The sequence below is a fragment of the Pelodiscus sinensis genome, chromosome 19, assembly GCF_052426305.1.
Source record: "Pelodiscus sinensis isolate ZL-2025 chromosome 19, ASM5242630v1, whole genome shotgun sequence".
Lineage (NCBI taxonomy): Eukaryota > Metazoa > Chordata > Testudines > Trionychidae > Pelodiscus > Pelodiscus sinensis.
In genome coordinates, this window is record NC_143070.1 from 26,829,613 (window position 1) to 26,844,171 (window position 14,559).

General features: G+C 51.5%; 9 non-coding genes across 9 annotated transcripts; 5 read left to right on the plus strand and 4 right to left on the minus strand.

The window, feature by feature from the left end:
- Positions 1-181: 181 nt before the first annotated feature.
- On the minus strand, positions 182-263 carry TRNAF-AAA (transfer RNA phenylalanine (anticodon AAA)). The gene has a single exon. It is a non-coding gene; the product is annotated as a tRNA-Phe (tRNA).
- Positions 264-985: 722 nt separating this feature from the next.
- Positions 986-1,057, minus strand: TRNAC-GCA (transfer RNA cysteine (anticodon GCA)). Its single transcript has one exon. It is a non-coding gene; the product is annotated as a tRNA-Cys (tRNA).
- A 1,816-nt stretch (positions 1,058-2,873) lies between these two features.
- TRNAK-CUU (transfer RNA lysine (anticodon CUU)) lies at positions 2,874-2,946 on the plus strand. Its single transcript has one exon. It is a non-coding gene; the product is annotated as a tRNA-Lys (tRNA).
- Positions 2,947-5,572: 2,626 nt separating this feature from the next.
- Positions 5,573-5,643, plus strand: TRNAQ-CUG (transfer RNA glutamine (anticodon CUG)). Its single transcript has one exon. It is a non-coding gene; the product is annotated as a tRNA-Gln (tRNA).
- An 843-nt stretch (positions 5,644-6,486) lies between these two features.
- Positions 6,487-6,559, plus strand: TRNAK-CUU (transfer RNA lysine (anticodon CUU)). The gene has a single exon. It is a non-coding gene; the product is annotated as a tRNA-Lys (tRNA).
- A 1,165-nt stretch (positions 6,560-7,724) lies between these two features.
- Positions 7,725-7,806, plus strand: TRNAS-GCU (transfer RNA serine (anticodon GCU)). Its single transcript has one exon. It is a non-coding gene; the product is annotated as a tRNA-Ser (tRNA).
- A 1,933-nt stretch (positions 7,807-9,739) lies between these two features.
- On the plus strand, positions 9,740-9,955 carry LOC149522533 (small nucleolar RNA U3). The gene has a single exon (XR_016347481.1). It is a non-coding gene; the product is annotated as a small nucleolar RNA U3 (small nucleolar RNA).
- A 1,332-nt stretch (positions 9,956-11,287) lies between these two features.
- TRNAE-CUC (transfer RNA glutamic acid (anticodon CUC)) lies at positions 11,288-11,359 on the minus strand. Its single transcript has one exon. It is a non-coding gene; the product is annotated as a tRNA-Glu (tRNA).
- Positions 11,360-13,198: 1,839 nt separating this feature from the next.
- TRNAI-AAU (transfer RNA isoleucine (anticodon AAU)) lies at positions 13,199-13,272 on the minus strand. The gene has a single exon. It is a non-coding gene; the product is annotated as a tRNA-Ile (tRNA).
- Positions 13,273-14,559: the final 1,287 nt, after the last annotated feature.

Sequence of the window (14,559 nt, forward strand, 5' to 3'; positions counted from 1 at the left end):
TACATGGCACCAAATTTTGGAAAACCCTGTTCTCTGGACATCTCCCTTCTGCCTCGTAGAAAGAGTGTCCTCTTCAGTCTGGACGTGGCACTGAAAGAAGTAGAAGGAGATTGACAGGGGATGGGGAGAGTGTCTCAGGGGTTTGTTGCTTTGGTTAGAGGTGTGGCCAAAACACAGGCTTCATTATGAGCAGAATTTGAACCTGCGCAGGGAAACCCTATTGGATTTTTAGTCCAACATCTTAACCACTCAGCCATCACAGCTGTGAGCTCAGCAGTGCCTGGGCAACAGCAAACAAAAGGTCTGAGGGCCACATAGTCGTTCCCTTCGGTGGGGCCCTGTTAGTCTGTAGCTGTGACAGGTGAAAAACCAGCAAATGGTCCTAGAACGAGAGAATCCTGCCTTGTGTCCGTGTTTGCTGTCCCAGAGCGCGGACCCATGGCTAAGCTGGCCCAGGCACCTGCCAGGTCCGGGGGAGGTGAGGGAGGCAGCCCCCAGTGGTGCCTGGCCAATGTGTCTGCTCCTCCCACCATCCCTTCTTATGTAGCTGGAGTCGGCTTCCTGCAGTTGAGCTTGGCCATGTCCCCGCAGCAGGAAACCAAAGGCAGCAAGAGCAGATTTCTGGTCGCTAGTCAGGTTCTCTCTGGTCTTAGTTGGACTCACTAAACCGAACTCCAGAAGGTTGACGGCAGCCCGTCCTCCCCAGCTGGGTGTGGTTCTTTTTCTTCTGCACAGCCCAGCCCATAGAGACCAAGGACGTGCCAATGGGCATCTACATCACACCCTTGTTGAATTGCTGGAAACGCAAACCAGACACACAGCGGGTTAGAGCTGGTTCCAGCTGAGGAACAGGTTTGCCTGGTTTATGTGTATTGGTGTGAGAAAACATTAACGGTTTGTATTCATTTAAAGAGTCCACATACAACAGAAATCCAGGATGTAATAGATCTGGAGAGGTAAATGTTTATTAAAGGAAGACTTCCTAAGGTGGAACTTGGATTTGAACCAAGGACCACTTGATCTGCAGTCAAACACTCTGCCACTGAGCTACACCCCCACACAAAACAGATACCTGCAGCCCGTGTTGGGCACTGGGCAGGGAATACGAAGCTTTTGTGTAACACACATCTCAGGTGGGATGGACCCTCACTGAGCCCAGACTGTGATGGACGCTAACTAGGAATTTGTCCTGAAAGCAGCAGAGCTGGGACAGGACACAGGTTCTGTCTACACAGAAAAGTTATTTTGGAATAATGGCCATTTAGAATAACAATGCCAAAGTCTGTGCAGCAATTCCGTTAATGTGAAATGATCTGAAGTAATAGATGGCTTATTCCAACTTCTGTAAACCTCACTCTACGAGGAATAACGCCTGTTCCCAATTAGCTATTTCAGAATAGATAATTCTCTTCTGCTATTTCAAAATGGCCCCTCCCTAGGCCCATTCTAAGTTATTTCTCCCAGGGCTCTACATCGAGATAACTCGTCTACATTAGCGGAGCCTGACTCGGACTCATTCTGAAGTTTCCCTGCAGTGTAGACATGCTATTTTGAAATCACTGTTCAAGAATAGCTTATTCCAAAATAAATGTGCCATGGAGATGTAGCCAGAGAGTCCTGAGAGATGAAACTGCTGGGCTATGTCTACACTCACGGCTTCTTGCACGAGTAATATGCAAATGAGGCTAAGCATGGAATGTCGTTGATGCTCATTTGCATACCTAATGAGCCACCATATTTTCAGAAGAGCCTCTTGCGCAAGGAGGAGCGTCTACACTGCCCCTTCTTGAACAAGAAAAACCCTCTTATGCAATGCCGTTCTTCCTGAAAAGTAATAGATGTAACTCCTTCTTGCACAAAAGCCTCTTCTGAAAAAAATGGTGGCTCATTAGGTATGCAAATGAGGCTTGGAGATATTCCACACTTAGCCTCCTTTGCATATTACTCGCACAAGAAGCCGCGAGTGTAGACATAGCCTTGGTGGGAAGCCAGGAGAGCAGAGGCCAGCCTGAGACCTGAATATCCCAGGTCCCCAGCAAAGCTGTTTATGTAGGTCCCATGGCGTAAGAGGCAGCGTTCAGGACTTTGAATCCTGCAATATGAGTTCAAGTCTCAGTGGGACCTACTGGGCTGGTTGCTGTGAGCACCTCGTGCTCTGTGGGTTTTACATTCCTTGTCCTGAGGTTCCCCAGAGGCAGTTTTACTCCTGTGCTGGGTGTCTGAGGCCCAATGGAGCTTGGTCCATAGACTGATGAGAGTTGTGATCAGGAGCCTGATGCTCTCCCAGCTGTTGGTCAGGTCATCTGCTCAGCTGGTGCTGGAGGAAGCCAGACAGTGTGAGCGGGTCACAGGGGAGATTGGGGGAAGTGTCCTGAGTCCTGGCTGCCAGGCACACACCTTGGCAGAAAGACCAAGGGCCCCTGCACAAAGTGCATTGTGGGAATAAGAGTTGGGGCAGCAGGAAAGGGGCCGGCCCCTCAGTACCAGGGCATGGGCAGGAGAAGATGGGAGTGAATCCTGCTACCTCTGGGGTCTAGCAGCTTTTCACCCCAGCTTTGTGGGAGGCCAAGTAGGAAGGGGCCTCTGGAGGCTCATAGCCCCCTGGCCTGCTGTGTCTGTGGAAAGGGGGGAAGAGGACACATACCTCTCACTGGGGAACAGGGCGCATGGATCCCACTCATTCCTGCAGAAAATGAAACAGGCTGAGCATTTTGCAGAGAACAGGCCAGAGCCCTTCTCCTGGCGTTCGAGTTCAAGCCACTCCACAGACCAGAACCCCACATTAGGGGCAAGAAAGAGCCTTGAGTCAGGCAGTGGAGAACACCTGGCTCCTGTTACCCTGAGATGGGATATTAGGAAACTTTTTGCACCCAGCCTGGCTAGCTCAGTTGGTAGAGCATGAGACTCTTAATCTCAGGGTCATGGGTTCAAGCCCCATGCTGGGTGATGCCCTTCCTTAACTCACTTTCTCAGCCTGTGTGCAGTTGGTTCTCAGTTTTCATCAGGGTTTTAAAAAGAAAAAGTCTAGTCTTGGGGTCCAGCTTTAGTAGAACCAGAGAGAGAACCAACTGCAATTTCCATCTTCTGAGGAGAAGGGAAGAGGATTTTCTTCTCCTCAGTTCTAGCCACATCAGCCCAGGGGGGAGAAAAAATAACCCTCTGCCTGCTGATTGTCCCCTGTCAGCTTCTGGCACAAGAGCCTCTTCCACAACAATGGTGGCTCATTAGAAATGCAAATGAGGCTCACCCTCTCCGTTGGCCACTTGCCGCGGCTCCTACCGGCCGCCCGCCAGCCACTCCCTCCAGCCACCCCATCCGTGCTGCTGTGGGTGCCAGTGTCTCACCACACTGTGAAATCAGACCAGAGACGGACGCTGTCAGTAAACACTCATTGTCCCCCGTTAGCTTCTGTAGCTTCACCTCCTGCCACAGCAGCTCCAGCTTTGAGCTACAAATCTCAAGGGGCTGGTGAGGAAATTAGGCGCTTCCCTGAGAACAAGAGGTGGAGTGTTCACAAGGAGCATCCCCCTCCCCTCCAGACCAGAGTGTTAGAAAGAGCTAGAAACAGAACAGTCAGCCAAGTTCCATTCCTTAAAATGTGTTTCTGTGGTGTAGTGGTTATCATGTTTGCCTAACACGCAGAAGGTCCCTGGTTCACAGCCAGGTAGAAACACAGGGTCTTCTCTTATTGCGGTGCCCAGGTAACTGCAGCTGCTGCTGACCAGCCTGTTGATGAGTCCAACGCTCATGTGACAGAGGGGGGGGGTAAAGTCAGCTGATAATGCCCCTGGGTGCCAACCTGGGGAAGCCAGATAAATTAGGCCAGGCAGCTGCTTGTGCCTTGGCCTCCCCGCCCTGGGAGGCTGGTGCATTGGGCTGCCTCCCTTGTGTGACTTGCCCAGTGTAACAGGCCAAATGTCGGAAAAGCCTCTTCCAAAAAAAAAAAAAAAAAAAAAAGCTGCACAAACTGGGTTTTGAAATTTGCGTAGCTTTTCCCAGAAGAGCAGTGTAGGGCAGACATAGCCTGAGTGTTGCTCAGCACTGGTAGGAGACAGGGAGGGATAAAACGATCTAATGGCACCTGAAGCCTTTCAGAACAACGCCCAGCCCCAGCCGCAAGAACCAGCCCTTCCCTCCACCTTTACTGGGGTCTGCTGGGAACTGTCTGGACTCAAGCCCACCCCAGTTTCACCCTAAGGATTGCCTGTTCTGTAAAAGCTGCGCCCTGGAAATGAGAAAGCAGCTAAAGTGAGACTCATGGGACTTGAACCCACAAACTTTGAATGTCTAGCTGGGCTCACATGAATCACTGCAGCTTAAAATAGTGATAGAAAAGTAGCCATGTTAGTCTAGGGTAGCTGAAACAAAATACAGAAAAAAAACAGTTTCTTCCCATTTCAACCAGAAAGGACATTCTCTCAATGAGTTAATTACCTGCATCCTGCTTCAAAAGCCTTTTAAAACTGCACTTTAAAGGGAATCCTCTGAACTGTTATTCATGCTAAAATTCGACACTTTACGGCGGGGTCCTAACAAAGACTCTAATTATCTTACCCATTATAAAGATAGCTTCCCCAATTATCACCTCTACTATCATTAGCTCACAGACATTTACCTTCCCCCCCGCATCCCCGTTCTGTTCTGAAATTTGATTTGTCCTTTTCATATGTGTTCGGTTTTTTTAATTGTATCCGTTGATATATATGGTTGTGACAATTTTCTTCCACTATTTGATCTGAGGAAGTGGGTCTGGCCCACGAAAGCTCATCATCTAATAAACCATCTTGTTAGTCTTTAAAGTGCTACATAGTCCTGCATTTTGTTGCACCTTAAAAGTCCAACATGATTTCCATTGCACCACAGAGCCTGATATCGCCACTCTCTGCTTTGCAGCATGGCAATTGCTGGTGGCAAAGAAAGGGGAGCCAGGTCTGTCTCTTTTGGGAGAGCAGGTAGGAAGAAGGAGGGGGCCACTGAGCCCCTGACAGTGAAATTAAGGGATAAGAGCTGAGCCACAGTTGGAGAATGTGGGCATTGATCCCACTGTCTCTCACATGCTAAGCAAGCACTCTACCACTTGAGCTAATTCCCCTGCTGCATTTACAGAGGCCTTCTTGGAGGCTCTTCCCTTCTCCACAGCGACGTCTGTCATCTAGGTCAGTGAGTCGTGGGAAAGGAGAAGGCTCCGAAAAGGCCTCAAGGGCAACTCTCAAGGAGACTCCCTGCAGCAAAGCCATGGGGGGGCTCTGAGATGGCCCCTGCCCTGCAGCCTGTCCCACCTGGCCACTGTCATGGACTCTCTGTGAGGTCACCACCTCCCAACCTCCTTTAGCCAATAAGCTGAGGGGCTGCAAAAGGCCCTTGTGATGTCACTGCCACACCCACCCCTGCCCTCCAGGGCTAATGTCCTGCCCCAGGCAGCCCCTTTGCCTGGCTGAGCTGCTCCCAGGGGTGAAAGTGACACATTTCTTACAGGGAGTCCTGGGAAATGAAGCAGCTGGAGGGAGCCAGGAGAGCAGAGGCCAGTCTGAGAGCTGAGAGTCAGAGGTGCCCACTGCACGGTCACACCACAGGTCCCATGGTGTAAGGGCAGCACTCAGGACTCTGAATCCTGCAATCTGAGTTCAAATCTCAGTGGGACCTACTAAGACTCAGGAGGTTGTTACAAGGTTCAGGTGTTTTGGTTTCTATCACCTGAGGTTCAATAAAGAGAGTTTTGTTCCTCTTGCTGGGTGTCTGAGGCCACTGGAGCTCCATCTCCAGACTGAGCAGGCAGGCAGGAAGGGCCTGATGCCATCACAGCTGTAGGGCAGGTCACCCACCTGACCCCTGAGCTAAGCCCGTGCTGGAGGCAGCCAGACAGTGTGAGCGGGTCAGAGGGTGGATTGGGGGAAGGGCCCTGAGTCCTGGCTCCCAGCCACGCACCTTGGCAGAAAGACCAACGGCCCCTGCACAAAGTGCATTGTGGGAATAAGAGTTGGGGCAGCAGGAAAGGGGCCGGCCCCTCAGTACCAGGGCACGGGCAGGAGATGACGGGAGTGAATCCTGCTACCTCTGCCATGGCTTGGCCCAGGAGGGCTGGGGTCTTGCAGCTTTTCACCCCAGCTTTGTGGGAGGCCAAGTAGGAAGGGGCCTCTGGAGGTTCATAGCCCCCTGGCCTGCTGTGTCTGTGGAAAGGGGAAAGAGGACACATACCTTTCACTGGGGAACAGGGCGCATGGATCCCACTCGTTCCTGCAGAAAATAAAACAGGCTGAGCATTTTGCAGAGAACAGGCCAGAGCCCTTCTCCTGTCCCTGGAGAGATGGAAATGGGGCCGTTCCTTGTGGGGAAAGAAGTGGGTGTGTCGGGAGTGGGGATCGAGTTCAAACCTCTCCACAGACCAGAACCCCACATTAGGGGCAAGAAAGAGCCTTGAGTCAGGCAGTGGAGAACACTTGGCTCCTGTTATGCTGTGATGGGATAGTAGGAAATGTTTCACACAGAGCCTGGCTAGCTTAGTTGGTAGAGCATGAGACTCTTAATCTCAGGGTCATGGGTTCAAGCCCCATGCTGGGTGATGCCCTTCCTTAACTCACTTTCTCAGCCTGTGAGCAATTGGCTCTCAGTTTTCATCAGGGTTTTAGAAAGAAAAAGTCTAGTCTTGGGGTCCAGCTTTAGTAGAACCAGAGAGAGAACCAACTGCAATTTTCATCTTCTGAGGAGAAGGGAAGAGGATTTTCTTCTCCTCAGTTCTAGCCACATCAGCCCAGGGGGGAGAAAAAATAACCCTCCGCCCGCTGATTGTCCCCCGTCAGCTTCTGGCGCAAGAGCCTCTTCCACAACAATGGTGGCTCATTAGATATGCAAATGAGGCTCACCCTCTCCGTTGGCCACTTGCCGCTGCTCCTACCGACCGCTCGCCAGCCACTCCCTCCAGCCACCCCATCTATGCTGCTGTGGGTGCCAGTGTCTCACTACACTGTGAAATCAGACCAGAGACGGACACTGTCAGTAAACACTCATATCGGAAACGCTCCTCTGGATGCTGGGCCCACCAGAGCCGTGTGCCGCTGCCATCTGCCTGCTCCGTGGACATCTTCCCATTGCAGAGCGCGCGCCGAGTCAGACTGTGACTAGACAGCCCCTCTCTGGGCTCCCAGGGAAACGTCTACACTGCAGGCTTCTTGCTCAAGAATGGCCGTTCTTGTGCATAAACTTGAGGAACATCTACACTGTGCGTGCGTTCTTGTGCAAGTAAATTTACAGCAAAATGAAGGAAAAGGGCTTGTTGGGCAAGAGTTATTCCTCTCCCCATGAGGAATAAACCCTCTTGTGCAAGAGCTCTTGCACAAGAAGGTAGTATGAATGGGCAACCGGGTTTTTTTGTGCAAGAAATCCCTATGGCTAAAATGGCCATCAGAGCTTTCCAGCACAAGAGAGTGTGCACACTGCCACGGACATTCTTGCACAAAAGCACATGGCAGTGTGGACGTGCTCTTGCACAAGACATTTTGCACAGGAACTCTTGCACAAAACAGTTCTTGTGTAAGAAGCCTGCAGCGTAGATATAGTCAAGGGTTGTTTGGGTTTGTTACGAGCACTGAGCTTTGTACAACAGCCCAGGGAACATTGTGAAAAGCCAAAACCTTCCTACCCTGGGTGTCCCTGGCCAGCCAGCGAGTGGCACAAAGGTTCCTGGCAGTGATGGCTTTGGGTAATTGGTAACAAAACCCAACAGCTCAGATGAGGTGGCCGAGTGGTTAAGGCGATGGACTGCTAATCCATTGTGCTCTGCATGCGTGGGTTCAAATCCCATCCTCATTGGGTGTTTGCAGCCCTTCCTCTTGCTTCTCCCAGGTCTCTCTTCAGTTCAGTGCCAGCCCCTCCCACTGCAGCCTGAGGAAAGGGGAAATCTCCAGAGACACTCCCAGCTGGGACCCTCAATCCCTTCTGCCCTCAAGGGGAAAACTCACAAAGGAGATTCCAGGCAGCCAGGCCATGGGGGTCTCTGAGATGCCCCAGCCCTGCAGCCTGTCCCACCTGGCTGTTGCTGTGGACACTCTGTGAGGTCACTGCCTCCCAGCCAATGAGCTGAGGTGCTGCAAAAGTTCCTTGTGATGTCACTGCTGCCTTGCAGGCTCATGTCCTGCCCCTGGCCAGCCCCTTGGCATGTGTGAGCTGCTCCCCCTCTGCCCCTGTCACTCAGGGCTGGTTCTGGGGCTCACACAGGGAACATCAGAGGCTGCTCAGGGTGCCACGTGCCCCCAAGGGCACCTTTTAAATGTCAGGGCAAGCCAGGATCTATCCCCTCCCTTCCCCAAAACCCCACCCCTTTGCTGAGCCCCTGCCCGCCCCAAACCTTTCCATGGACTCTTGGTTATTAATGGACACTCACCACTAATGACATAATCACACCCAGGCCATTTTGCTAGGGCTGCAGCTGGGGAGAAAATTTTAACTTAAATCATTAAATGATTAAGCGTTTGAACTGTCTCATGTTAGTTGATCAAACTTCATTTTAAATAAAGGAAAAACATTACGGCCAGCACAAAAGGTTTCGATGCCTCACCCCTAGAGCAGAGGATTCACCCGGTACAAGTAAGTGCCTCTGTCCCCCCTGATCCCGGCTGCTGGGTTCCCTCCTGTTTAGCTGCCTGGCCCCAGGTAAGGTCACATGAGACTGCTCATATCACCCCCTCAGCACGGAGCCCTGGGCAGCCGCCCTGCTCACTCAGGTCTCAGGCTGGCAGGGCCTGCAGGGATACTGGGTTTGAATGACAAGGTGTTGGAGCAGCTATTAAAAGGCTTCTTCCTTGGCAGGGGCATTGTGCTTGTGGATTGGCTGTTTTTTGGATGCTTGGTGCTTGCACATGCAGCTGGGCTTTAGCAAATCAGAACGATGCAAGTCGTGAGTAACCCAGCACCTCTGGAAATGGGAGTGGAGTAAAAAGTACAATATTGTCTAAAAAAAATAAAATAATTTGAATAAAAATCAAAGTGTGACAAAAATAAATTACTTGAATAAAGTACAAATACCCAAAAAAGGTCTTGAGTAGTGTGATCAAGTATTTCTACTTTATTACTTTCCACCTCTGCCCGGCAGGCAGGGGTTCTTGGCCCCTTGCTGGTCTGAGGACTGGCCGTTTGTTACCACTGACTTAGAGGAGCCCCAGGAACTGCAGTTTCAGGAAGAAACAGCAGGGCTGTGTCTACTCCGGTACCCTTTTCCGGAAAAGGGATGCAGATTAGCCAAGTCAGAATTGCAAATGCAGCGGGGATTTAAATTTTCCTGATTTTAAGAGGTATAAGGTATCTTCTGGAAAAGGCTTTATTTTCTGAAAGATCCCGTCTAGACTGGCGCTTTTTTCCGGCAAAGCCCCGAGCTGGAAAAAAGCAGCAGCCATGTTCATGCAAATGCAGCAGGGAAAATTTAAATCCCCGCTGCATTTGCTATTCTGACTTGGCTCATCTGCATCCCTTTTCCGGACAAGGGTGCCAGTATAGACGTAGCCCAGGAGATTTTGATTGGCTGCCAGGTGCTCCACATGCTAATCAGGAGGCATGTTTCTGTAAACAGGGACATGGAGCATATTCTAATATGCAGATTTCTATACCTGGTGGAGCGTGTTTGACTGGGACAAGCACTTTGCTGAGATTATTTCTGTTCTTTAGTTTTCTAAGTGTTGTGTGAAAACATTCCTCATGAGGAGAAAGTGAATGCACATGAGTGTGGGTGTGTAAGGAAGCGGGTGCTAATAAGACTGTACTTTCAGGGATCATTTCTATAGTTGATAATTAGAGAAATGCAGCTGAAAGTGGTTGGTCTTGCTATCCATGAGGATGAGTAACAGTGTTCTTTTCTGAGCATGAAGCAAGCAGACAGTGTTGCTTTAATGTACTTGCTCTTTGCTGTTGATGATTGTTCTTTCTTTTCTGTTGGGAAGTAAGAGGAAAAGAGCACAGGCTGAGTGGTTGGCTGTTGTCAAAAAGCTCAAAATTAGTTTGCAGTAGAGAGGAAAGGGGATTTCATTTTATTGTTTTGTTTTGGTTTTTGTTTAATTCCTGGATTTATTTGTAGGCTACATCTATACTGGTATGACATTGTGCAGATACTTTTAACGCAAGAATTTTTACATTAAAGCATTTGTACAGGAGAGCACCTACACTGGCATGTGCTTTTGCGCAAAAGCATTCGTGCCAGTGTAGATGCTCTCTTGTTTAAGAAAGGTTCGATGGCCATTTTAGCCATTGGGCTTTGTTGCACAAGAAATTAAGGTTGTTGTCTACACTGGCCCTCTTGCACAAGAATACTTGACAAGAGGGCTTATCTGTGAGTGGGCGCGTCAGAGTATTTGTGCAAGAACCACTGATATTGTACGTTACAAACTCAGTGTTCTTGCGCAAATACTCGTGGCCAGTGTAGACAGGCGACAAGATTTTGCATAAAATCTTGCCAATGTAGACATAGCCGAACAGCTCTGGTCCTGATCCTGATGTTTTCATGCTTTTATCTCACCTGCTGCTGGGTCTTTTTCCATTTGCTTCTCACACTGGGTTTAGCCAGCCCCTTGGATCTGCCTTATGCCTTGTCTCCCATCTGTTCCCTAGTGGCCCTGTGGGAGGCAGAGACTAGCTGCAGCCCAGTGTTAATTATCCCTTGGGTTAGTGTCTTTCTCCCATAACGTGTAGCTAAGATATTTGTTAGTAACTGGCAGGCACCGCAGGGGCTCACACCTGAACAGAGACACACGACCTCAATATTGGGGCACAAGACAAAACTCACCTGCTCCTGGAACAGGAACACTGACTAGCGGTGAGGCCCCTCCCTGGCAGCACCGAGCAGTGAGAGCTGAGTGAAGGGGGAGGCAGGACCAGGGGGAGAAGGCTCCATGACTGTGTGAGAGGGAGGCTCTGCCCTGGCCAGTGGGGAATCGTTGCCTGTCCGAGGGGCCCAGGCCTGGTGGGTCATTTCCCCAGGTTACTGAGTGGAGGCTGGAGGCTGGAGCCAGTTCCGTGTTGTCTCCTTCAACAACCAAACTGAACCAATGGATCTTGTGCCCACCTGCCTGTGCGCTGGGCTAGTGCTGTGTGTGCCACAGAGCTTCCTGCAGTGCTGCCCACATGGGAGAGGGGAGGGGCAGTTTGAGTGACCCAGCTCTGCCTCTTCTGACAACAGGCAAGTGTTGTCTTAGCAGTGAGGGAGAGGGAGAGGGGAAGGAGCCTGAAGTAACCACTTGGGTCACAGCTGCTGTCACATAGGTGAGAAAAGAGACTAGGCAGCTGTCACATGAAACTGCAGGCTGGTTTCCCTGACTGGGAATTGAACCCAGGCCACAGCAGTGAGAGTGCTGGATCCTAACCACTAGACCATCAGGGACACATGAAACATGCCTTTTTGCTCACCTACACTAGCCTTTCACAGGCCATTTTCTGTCCACTTCAGGATGGGGTGGCAGGTCCATTCTCCCTTGCCCAGAGGCGACAAGAAGAGAAACCAAACAGAACATCAAAGCAGACAGACTGAGTCATGTGAGTTGTCCAACTAGCCCAGGATCCTGTCTCACGACAGCAGCCAATTTCATTGTCCCGGGGGAATCCTCAGGACAGACAGTTATTAAGTGATCCCTCCTGTTGCCCATTTCCAGTTTCTAGAATACACCAGCTAGGGACACCTGCCCTGTCCATCCCGGTTAAATGCCATTGATTGACCTTTCCTCCATTAAATTATCCAGTTCTGTTTTGGACCTTCTTGTAGATTTCACCTCCACAACATCCTCTGGCAAGGAGTTCCACTGGGCGCAAAAATGTTTCCTTTTGGTTTATTTTTAACTTGGTTTCTGGGCTCCCTGAAGCCCTTTCACACACAAGGGCTTTCTCTGCAGTGCACTGGGGGGAGAAACCCCTGAGCCAGTGACACAGACTGACCTAGGCGCAGGCCAACAAGGGGGGTTTCAGTGAAGCTACATGTGAATGGATCCATCTAGTAACCCCTGCCAGCCACACGCACAAGGGAGGGGACTTTAGCCAAGAAATCAAGGACTCTGAGGAGGGGTTGGAAGTGAAGGGGTTAATCAGATGACAGGAGTTTCCAATGCTGGGCTGTGGCTAAGATAGACGAGGGGATGTCACAGGGCACTAACACAGCAAGGAGACCCGAGAGGGCCCTGCTGCACCGAGAGACATGGCAAAGCCTGGGATTGAAAAATATTTTATCTTAGGCTCCCCACACTGAGCTCCCCATAAACCCCTCTAGCTGGTTATTAACTGTCCGAGATGTCTGGCAGCCGTGTCACAAACATGATGCCGTTGTGCCCGGCCCAGGAAGGCGAGACTGGTCTTTCCTGCCACCTGCAGTTTGACTGGCTCCTTCCCCCCATTCCTGCCTTAGCTCCCGGGCTGACCTGGCAGCTGAAGTGGTCGGGGGCCCAGCAGCCTGGGCAGGGAATGGACTCCCCAAGGGGCCCACGGTGAGAGACAGGGGGCTGGCGGCTCAGGGAGGGGCGGTCCCAGGAGGCAGAGGCAAGTCACTAAACCAGACACCCCTGTGGCCAGCATGGGGCTTGCACCCACGACCTGGGCGTTATCAGCATCAAGCTCTAAACAGCTGAGCCAGCAGCCCACGAGGGGCCCTTTGGAAAAGACCCCACAGGCAGCTGCAGGGACGTCTCTGCCGCTGCCACGAGCTCGTCTCTGATGGGGCCACGGGCGACTCACTGAGATGTGGGCTGGCTAGTGCAGAGTCAGAGGAACAGGAGCCTGGGTGGGTTCAGGGGGGCCTTGAGCAGGAGCAGGTTTTGGGGGAGGGGCTGCTGGGCCACTGAAGCAGGTGACCAGTGGTTGGCAGCAGTTCTGTGGGCTGGGCACATGGTCCCATCACCTGGACATATGGCGCCTCCCTCTGTGGCTTGGGCTGGAGGAGCCATGGGCCAGTCACTGCAGCAGCAGGAATTTGGGATCAGGTCACCCCACTGGGGACAATGGTGGGAAGAGAAGAGTTTTCCCTGCCATTAGGGGAAAGCTGGCCAGACCTTTTAGCCACTGGGTCTGTGCAGACTGGATCCTCCTCCTACCAGTTCTCTGGCCTGAGTCCTGCAAAGCTCTCAGCCTTTTGCCTGTTTCTGCTTCCCTGTCCATAGCAGGCAGCTAAAGTGTGTGTCTGGGGGGGGGGGGGGGGGGGGGGCAGGGGGGTGAGTAGTCACTGCAGTGCACAATCAGGTGGCCAACATGGGGCTTGAACCCACGACCTTGGCGTTATTAGCACCACACTCTAACCAACTGAGCTAGCCGGCCTTCAGGAGCTGAGTTCACAAATGGCCCTTTCAGAAAGGCGCCTCTTCTCTGACAGGGCCACTTGCAACTCACTGTGATGTGGGCTCACTAGTCCAGATGCTTTGAGGTTTGGTCAAGGTGGCTGGCGGCCGCCATGGTACACTGAGACCCAGGGCAAAGAAGCAGCCGGAATCTCCTGCTGCCAGCACCTTGCCTCCCAGCTTCTTCCCTGTCGGCAGCAGCCGCAGCCCCTTTCAGCCACTGGGAAGAGAGGCAGGAATGGGGCCAAGTAACGAGTCAGGCTGAGGGGGGCAGGCAAAGCTCATCTTGTCTTGCAGGGCCACTGGCAACAGCTTCTCTCTTGTGCGCTGCTGCTGAGGAGAAAATCACCCTGAGAGGGACCGGAAAGACCAATTTAAAAGATTGTTTGGGGGGGGGGCACCTGCTAGCGCCAGGGGGGCAAGAGTCAGAGCCTGGCAGCTCCTGGGGACCACAAAAGAGACCACAAGGGTAAGCAGCAAGCTCCAGGCAGGTTAAGTTTTAGGGCCCAGCCCATCTCAGCCAGGCAGACCAGCATCAGACTGAGCTCCAGGGGGCATCAGACACCCAGCAGGAGGCACAGAACTCTCTCTTTCTCTGGGGAGCCTGCAGATAAGGAGCCCAAAGCTCATAAAGTTGGAGGGTTTTGCAGCAACCAGCCCAACCCCAGCAAATCCCACAGAGATTTGAACTCAGATCACATGATTCAGAGTTCTGAGTGCTGCCTCTTACACCATGGCTACATCTAGACTGGCATGTTTTTCCGGAAATGCTTTTAACGGAAAAGTTTTCCATTAAAAGCATTTTCAGAAAAGAGCGTCTAGATTGGCAGGACACTTTTCCGCAAAAGCACTTTTGCGGAAAAGCGTCCGTGGCCAATCTAGATGCGCTTTTCCGCAAAAAAGCCCCGATCGCCATTTTCGCGTTCGGGGCTTTTTACAGAAAAGAAATCTCTGCTGTGTACACTGGCCCTTTTGCGCAAAAGTCTTTTGGAAAAAGCCTGGACTCAGAAGCTGGGAATGGGTGATGGGAGGGATCACTTAATAACTGTCTGTCCTGAGGATTCCCTCAGGACAATGAAATTGGCTGCTGTCGTGAGACAGGATCCTGGGCTAGCTAGAGAACTGGCATGACCCAGTCTGGCTGCCCAGAAACCAAGTTAAAAATAAACCCAAAGGAAGCATTTTTGCACCCAGTGGAACTCCTTGCCAGAGGATGTTGTGAAGGTGAAATCTACAAGAAGGTCCAAAACAGAACTGGATAATTTAA